General features: G+C 39.8%; 1 pseudogene; it reads left to right on the forward strand.

The window, feature by feature from the left end:
• The first annotated feature begins 1,574 nt into the window (after positions 1–1,574).
• Positions 1,575–2,759, forward strand: LOC121026630 (1,2-dihydroxy-3-keto-5-methylthiopentene dioxygenase-like; annotated as a pseudogene).
• The last annotated feature ends 6,546 nt before the right edge of the window (positions 2,760–9,305 follow it).

The following is a 9,305-nucleotide window of genomic DNA, read 5'->3' on the forward strand; positions in this document are numbered from 1 at the left end:
GAAAAGACCTGGAAGATGGGGCACCTGGGTGGCTCAGTCAGTTAAGCATCCGACTTCCGCTCAGGTCATGATCTCACAGCTCATGAGTTCGAGCCCCACGTCAGGCTCCGTGCAGACACTCCAAGCCTGGAGCCTGCTTCAGATTCTGTGTCTCCCTCTCTCTGCCCTCCCTTGCTTGTACTCTGTCTCTCTCTCTCTCTCACACACACACAAATAAATGAACATTTAAAAATATTTTTTTAAAGATAAATAACTTTAAAAAAAGGCATGGAAGAAACTTAAATACATATTACTAAGTAAAGGAAGCCAACTCTATGACAACCTGGAAAAGGCAAAACTATGCAGACAGTAGAGAAGTTAATGGTTGTCAGAGCCTCTGGGGGAGAGAGGGATTGACAAGTGAAACACAGGGCTTTTAGGGCAGAGAAACTACTCTGTGTGACACTGTAATGGTTATACATATAACAGATGCATGTCATCATACATTTGTCCAAACCCATCAAATGACAACACCAAGAGAGGTGTAATGTAATTACACTAACGTAACCTATGGGCTTTGGGTCATGATGATGTATAACTGTATGTTCATCAATTATATCAAATGTACAACTCTAATGCAGAATGTTGATAATGGAAGAGGCTGTGCATGTGGGAAGGCAAGAGACATGTGGGAAATCTCTGTACTTCTGCTCAATTTGCTGTGAGCCTGAAACTGCTCTAAAGAAAATATAAAACTCATACATGATATGCACTAAACATATTAATGAAAAACTAAAGGATGTGAAGAGTGTAATACGTAAAATACAAAGAGCCTCTCCCCCACTCATGCTCTCTCTCTCTCTCTCTCTCTCTCTCTCTCAAAAAAAAAAAAAAATATATATATATATAATAATAATAGTGCCAAACTTTCTCACACTTTTTTTAAAATTTTTTGTAATATTTATTGTTGAAAGAGACAGAGTGTGAGTGGGGAAGAGTCAGAGAGAGAGAGAGAGACACAGAATCCGAAGTAGGCTCCAGGCTCTGAGCTGTCAGCACAGAGCCCTATGTGGGGGCTCGAACCCACGAGCTGTGAGATCATGACCTGAGCTGAAGTCAGATGCTTAACCAACAGAGCCACCTAGGTGCACCTCTCACACTCTAAAAAACTGAAGAGGAGGGAACACTCTCAAACTAGCTTACGAGGCCAGGATTACCCTGATACAAAATCTGATGAGGACACTACTAAAAAGGACAACTACAAGCCAATATCCCTTATGTAAATAAATGCAAGATTACCAACTTCAGCAAACTGAATTCAACAGCACATTTAAAGAATTATATGCCATGATTACGTAGGTTTTATCACTGGGGTAGAAGGATGGTTTCACAGACACAAATCAATAAATGTGACACAGCACATCAATAGAATGAAAGATTAAAACTATATGATCATCTCAATTAGATGTAGAAAAGCAGGCAACAAAATACTACATCCTTTCATGATAAAAACAAAACTGTCAAACACAGTTCTAAATATGTTTATGTGTTTTAACAAATGAGGCACACGGTTTTTCTTTTTCTGATTCTTGAAGAAGCAACTCATCCTGGCATTTTAAGCTATCAAGGATTTGGCTGTTCCTTCGCTGCGTCCTCCGCCCGGCCACGGTGCAGGCCTCCTACATGGACAAGTCCGCCGACGACCCGAGGCTGCCCCACCGCAGCGAGCCCTGCAGCCTGGTTCGCCTGGAGCACCTGCGCCTGCTCGGGGTTCTTTACTGGAAGCTTGATGCTGACAAATACGAGAATGATCGGGAGTTAGAAAAAGATCCGAAAACAGGGAAACTATTCCTGGGTGGACACAATAACCATATGCAAGGATAAACTACCAAATTATGAAGAAAAGATCAAGATGTTGTAGGAGAAGCACCGGCACCTGGACGACGAGATCCGCTACAACTTGGCACCGGCTACTTCGATGTGACAGAGAGGACAAGTGGACCCGCATCTTCATGGAAAAAGGAGACATGATCACCCTTCCCGCGGGGATCTATCACGGTTCACTCTGGATGAAAACAGCTACATGAAAGCCTTGCGGCTATTTGTGAGAGAACCGGTGTGGCCGGCCATACAACCGGCCGGCCGACCATTTCTAGGCTCCGGGGCAGCACATGGAATTTTTGGCACAGACAGGGTAGCGGTGCCCTGGGGCCTCGCTCACCCTTCGCCCTTGGGAATGTCCTGAACGTGATCCCGGCAGAGAACTTGTCGTAGACCGGGGGCCACGAGAGCTTTCCTCTGCCAGGTTATTTGATCCAAGGGTGTTCTGATGAAAGGAGCTTTTTAAACGAGTGATTTTTACATGTTAGCAGCTCTGGGAATGTGGACAGATCACATTTTACCTAATTCGAGATCCGCGGCCAGCAGCCATGCGTCAGCGCGCACGTTCGATTTTAACGCAAACGAGAGCATCTGCCAAACGTGCTTGCGGAGCTGCTCAGCCCAGACCTGGTGCTTGGACGGTGAGCAGATGTCGGTCGATGCCACGCCTGCCTTGTAAGCAGGTGTCACAGTGGATGACAGACTGGCCAGCTAGAGGACGTTTTTCTCCCAGAACTGGGTGGAGACCGGTCGGGGGTCAAGCTCTCACATTAGTGGGGGACACTCGGGGTTCCTTGTGTACTTTCTTGTTGGAAACAAAGTAGTTGCCTTAACTGTGTACTCTGGGCTTGGAGTCCTTATTCAGGAACATATTGGTCAGTAAAACCACCGTTCAGATACAAAAAGAAAAAAAAAAAAGCTATCAAGGGTTCTAACCTCATCACAGCATCAACCAGAGACAGCGGTGATGCAATAATGCAGTGAGGACAGGATCAGGGGACAAAGTGTTACTCTAGATGCAGGGCTTTGACCCATAGTGTCTCATCCAGGGCCAGAGATGCCTCTGCCCTCACTCTCCGCAGCCATACCTTTTCCCATCCCTCTTTGCGATTGGCTCCCTTCTTTTAACCCTTGGAATGTTCTCTGCCCCATCCTATTCTAAGCTGTTTCCATTGAACAAATAATAATTCTTAAAAACCCTTTATACTACTTTAAAAGGAGCACTACATATATTTATAGATATAAAGATGTATGTGTTTGAATATGTGAGGATTCATAAGGAATTAGTGACACTTATTACTTCCAACATGGAGAATTCAGGGACGGAATGGAAGGGAGGAAGACATATTTTCACTGCATAACCTCCACTTACATTGTTCAATTTTTTACCATGTGCAAGTATTATTTAGTCATAATATATTTTAATAATAATTACTGCTTTTTAATTTTTTTAACTTTTATTTATTATTGAGAAACAGAGAGAGACAGAGCATGGGCAAGAGAGGGGAAGAGAGAGAGGGAGACACAGAATCCGAAACAGGCTCCAGGCTCTGAGCTGTCAGCACAGAGCCCCACACGGGGCTCAAACTCACAGACCACAAGATCATGACCTGAGCCAAAGTCGGACGCGCAACCGACTGAGCCACCCAGGCGCCCCAGGAACTAAGATTTATTAAGTGCCTGGCCTTCGATTCTCTCAAAATCCCCACAAAGTCAAGGTCATTGTCGCACTTTTAAATTAAAATAGAGAAACTAATATTTAGAGACACTAAGTAATTTGCTCATTGTCACACAACTAGTAAGCACTGAGCCAAAATACAAAACCAGCCCCACTACACGCCTCACAAATTGCTATTTCCTCCATTAACCACAGAACGTGGCCTCTTCACCTCAGCTGCCTGACACATCCCTCAGGTGTCCTGAACTCGATTTTCTTTCCCTATTCCATATTGACTAAAGCACAATCTTTCCAACACTCTCGATTTCATAACTTCATCCCCTTCGATCTGGGACACACTAAACAAAACTAAACTCACAAACAAACGAAGCAAACAGAACTACTCACCCTTGGGGCGCCTGGGTGGCTCAGTCGGTTAAGCATCCGACTTCGGCTCAGGTCATGAGCTCAAGGCTGGTGGGTTCCAGCCCAGCATCGGACTCTGTGCTGATAGCTCAGAGCCTGGAACCTGCTTCGGATTCTGTATCTCCCTCTCTCTCTCTGTCCCTTCCTCACTCACACTCTGTGTCTCCATCTCTTAAGAAATAAATAAACATTAGGAAAAAAAAGAAAGACAAGAACTACTTATCCAAACTTACCTTTTTCCCAAAAGAACCCTCCTGAATGAAGGTCATAAGACAAAGTGTCTTCCCAACATTTAACATATTAGTACTTTTCCAATGAACCTTCCTTTATTACTAATAGGTCATTGAGATCAAAGGTTCTTATGTATTCTATACCTCTTTTTACTCAATGTTGTGGATTTATACCCCAATCTTGAGGTGAATTATCACTTTCTCTCATAAACCTATATGAAAAAATTGATGCAATCTGTAATGCCTTAAAAATTCTATGAAAATTGCCTCTTCTGATAAGCTGCTTATGCTGTCTTGATAACCAACTAGATGCCCCAAATTATCTATTATTCCTTTAGAATTTACAGACCCTTAGTTGATTATCCTAAGCCACAGATTTCTCCACCATAGTTAAAACACCCAAGCTAATCCTTTTTTTTTTTTTAACATTTATTTATTATTGACAGACAGAGTGTGAGCAGGGGAGAGGCAGAGAGAAAGGGAGACAAAGAATCTGAAGCAGGCTCCAGGCTCTGAGCTGTCAGCACAGAGCCTGACATGGGGCTCTAAACCTATGAACTTTGAGATCATTACCTGAGCCAAAGTTGGACACTCAACCGACCGAGCCACCCAGCACCCCTCCTTTTTTTAAAAAGTTCTAAATTCTGACTCTTAGTCTTGTATAAAACTTTCCACCAGCGTTTTTATAACCCTTATAACTACAGAAGTCCCAGTCACTAGACTGGGCCCCTAGGTTTCCACTAATAATCTCAGGAATCACCATGCTTTACATGCTTTCTGGGACCTACATACTTACCACCCACACACCACAGTCTTAACATGCTTCTCTTGTCATTTGGCCAATAACAACTTCAGTAAGTTTTTTACCTCCTAAGCTTTAATATTAAAGATAAGAAAGTATCAGAGAAAATCTTCAGACAACCACAAAACAAGGAATAATATGGCAATAAATACATATCTATCAATAATTACTTTGAATGTAAGTGGAGTAAATGCTCCAATCAAAAAACATAGGGTAACAGAATGGATTAAAAAAAAAAAAAGACTCACTATATACTGTCTACAAAAGACCCATTTTAAACCTAAAGACACCTGCAGATTGAAAGTCAGAGGATGGAGAAACATTTGTCATGCAAATGAATGTCAAAAGAAAGCTAGAGTAGCAACAATTACATTGGACAAAATAGACTTTAAAATAAAGACTGTAGCAAGAGACAAAGAAAAACACTATATAATAATAATAAAGGGAGCAACCCAACAAAACATATACAATTGTAAATATTTGTGCACCCAACACAGGAGTACCTAAATACATAAAATGGTTAATAACAATCATAAAGGAACTAATTGATAATAATACAATAATAGTAGGGGACACTTACATCAAAGGCCAGATTAACTAAACAGAACACCAACAAGGAAGCAATGCCTTTGCATGACACACTGGACCAGATAGGTTTAACACATATATTCAAAACATTCCATCCTAAAACAGCAGAATACACATTCTGTTCAAGTGTACATGGGACATTCTCCAGAATAGATCACATATTAGCCCACAAAACAAACTTGAACAAATCAAGAAGATTTGAAATCATATCATTCAGCTTTTGGGACCACAACACTATGAAACTAGAAGTTCACCACAAGAAAAAACCTAGAAAGACCACAAATACATGAAAGTTAAATAACATGCTACTAAACAGTGAATGGTTCAAACAGGAAATCTAAGAAGAAATTAAAAAGTATATAGAAACAAGTGAAAATGAGAACACTATGGTTAAAAATTATGGGAAGCAAGTAAAAGCTCAAATAAACAACATAACCTTGCATCTAAAGCAGCTAGAAAAAGAAAAAACCCTGAAACCATCAGAAAGAAGGAGATAATAAAGAATAGAGCAGAAATAAATGACAGAGACACTAAAAAATATAATAGAACAGATCAATGAAGCCAGGAGCTGATTCTTTGAAAAGAACCAAAAAATTGATAAACCTCTAGCCAGCCTTATCAAGAAAAAAAGAGAAAGGATTCATATAAATAAAACCACAAAGGAGAGAGGAGAAATAACAAACACCACAGAAATACAAGCAATCATAAGAGAATGTTATGAACAACTGCATGCAAACAAATTGGGCAACCTAGAAAACATGGATAAATTCCTAGAAACATATCTACCAAAGCTCAAACAAGAGGAAATAGAAAACTTAAACTGACCCATAACCAGCAAAGAAATTGAATCAGTAATCAGAAAACTCCCAACAAACAAATCCAGGACCAGTTGGCTTCACAGGAGAATTCTACCAAACATGTAAAGAAGAATTAATACCTATTCTTCTTAAACTGTTCCAAAAAATAGGAAAGTAAGGGAAACTTCCAAATTCCTGATTCTATGAGGCCAACATTACCCTGACACCAACACCAGATAAAGACACCACTAAAAAAGAGAACTACAGGCCAATGTCCCTGATAAACATAGATGCAAAAACTCTCAATAAAATAGTAGCAAACCAAATTCAATGATACATTTTTTTTAAAAATTCACCACGATCAAATAGGATTTATTCCTGTGTTGCAAAGGTGGTTCAATATTTGCAAATCAATCAGTGTGATACATCACATCAGTAAGAGAATAGGTAAGGACCATACAATCATCTCATCAAATGCAGAAAAAGCATTTGACAAAGTTCAACATCCATTCCTGATAAAAACCTTCAACAAAATGGGGTTAGAGGGAACATACCTCAACATAATAAAAGCCATCTGTGTAAAACCCAGAGATAACATCATTTTTAATGGGGGAAAACTGAGATTTTTACTCCTAAAGTCAGAAACACGACATGGATGTCCACTCTCACCATTTTTATTCAACTTAGTACTGAAGGTCCTAGCCACAGCAATCAGACAACAGAAAGAAATAAAAGGACTCCAAATTGTGAAGGAAAAAGTAAAACTTTCACTATTTGCAGATGACATAATACTGTATGTAGAAAACCCTAAAGACTCCACCAAAGAAGACTGCTAGCACTGATAAATTCAGTACAGTTGCATGATACAAAATTAATGTAGAGAAATCTGTTGCATTTCTATACACCAATAATCAAGCAGCAGAAAGAGAAATCAAGGAATTGATCCCATTTACACTTGCACCAAAAACCGTAAGATACCTAGGAATAAGCCTAACCAAAGAGGTAAAAGATCTGTACTCTGAAAACTATAGAACACTTATGAAAGAAATTCAAGACAACACAAAGAAATGAAAAGACATTCCCTGCTCATGGATTGAAGAACAAATATTGTTAAAATGTCTGTATTACCCACAGCAATTTATACCTTTAATGCAATCTCCATCAAAATTCAAACAGCATTTTTCACAGAAGTAGAGCAAACAATCTTAAAATTTGTATGAAACTACAAAAGACCCCAATAGCCAAAGCAATCTTGAAATGAAAAGCAAAGCTGGAGGCATCACAATTCTGGACTTTGAATTATATTACAAAGCTATAGTAATCAAAACAGTATGGTACTGGCACAAAAAATAGACACATAGATCAAAGGAACAGGATGGAATTTCCAGAAATAAACTGACAATTATATGGTCAATTAATCTTTGAAAAAACAGTAAAGGATATCCAATGGGAAAAAGACAATGTTTTAAACAAATGTTATTGGGAAAACTGGATGGCAACATTCAAAAGAATGAAATGGCCTACTTTCCTACACCATAAACAAAAAGAAATTCAAAATGGGTGAAAGACCTAAATGTGAGACCTGAAACCATCAAAATCCTACAAGAGAACACAGAAAGTAACTTCTTTGACATTGACAGTAGCAATTTCTTTTTACATATATCTCCTGAGACAAGGGAGACAAAAGGAAAAATAAACTATTGGGACTACGTCAAAATAAAAAGATTCTGTACAGCAAAGGAAACTAGCAAAACTAAAAGGCATCCTATGAAATGGGAGAAGACACTTGCAAATGACATATCTGGTAAAGGATTAGTATCCAAAATATATAAAGAGGTGCGTCTGGGGGCTCAGTTGGTTAAGTGTCTGACTCTTGATTTTGGCTCAGGTCATGATCTCATGGTTCATGAGACTGAGCCCTGCATCAGGCTGTGTGTTGATAGCATGGAGCTTGCTTGGGATTCTCTCTTTATGTTCCTCTCCTGCTTTTGCTTTCTCTTTCTATCTCCCCCTCAAAATAAATAAATAAACTTAAAAATGTGTATGTAAAGAATTTATCAAGCTCAATACCCAAAAAAACAAAAATTCAATTAAAAAATGGACAGAATGGGGCGCCTGGATGGCGCAGTCGGTTAAGCGTCCGACTTCAGCCAGGTCACGATCTCACGGTCCATGAGTTCGAGCCCCGTGTCGGGCTCTGGGCTGATGGCTCGGAGCCTGGAGCCTGTTTCCGATTCTGTGTCTCCCTCTCTCTCTGCCCCTCCCCCGTTCATGCTCTGTCTCTCTCCGTCCCAAAAATAAATAAAAAAACGTTGAAAAAAAAATTAAAAAAAAAAAAATAGAAGACATGAGCAGATATTTCTCCAAAGAAAACATACAGATGGCCAAGGACACAAAGATGCTCATCATCACTTCTCATCAGGGAAATGCAAATCAAAACTACAACAAGAGGGGCTCCTGGGTGGCTCAGTTGGTTAAGTGTCTCACTCTTGATTTTGGCTCAGGTCATGTGAGATCAAGTCCCACATCAGCCCTGCACTGAGAGTGCAGAGCCTGCTTGGGATTCTCTCTGTCCCTCTCTCTCTCTTTCTCTCTTTTTCAAAATAAATAAACTTTTAAAAATACAATGACCTCACACCTTTCAGAATGGTTAAAATCAACAACACAACAAACAACAGGTGTTGGCAAGGATGCAGAGAAAGGGGAACACTATTAGACTATTGGTGGAAATGCAAACTGGTGCCAACATTATGGGAAACAGTATGGAGGTTCCTCAAAATGTTAAAAATAGAACTACCTTATGATACAGCAATTGCACTACTAGGTATTTATCCAAAGAGTACAAGAACACTAATTCAAAGGGATACATGTATCCAACACTAATTCAAAGGGATACACTAATTCAAAGGGATGCAGCATTGTTTGCATTAGGCCAAGTGTCCATC

The sequence above is a fragment of the Herpailurus yagouaroundi genome, unplaced genomic scaffold, assembly GCF_014898765.1.
Source record: "Herpailurus yagouaroundi ecotype Mexico unplaced genomic scaffold, PumYag 149825, whole genome shotgun sequence".
Taxonomy (NCBI): Eukaryota; Metazoa; Chordata; class Mammalia; order Carnivora; family Felidae; genus Herpailurus; species Herpailurus yagouaroundi.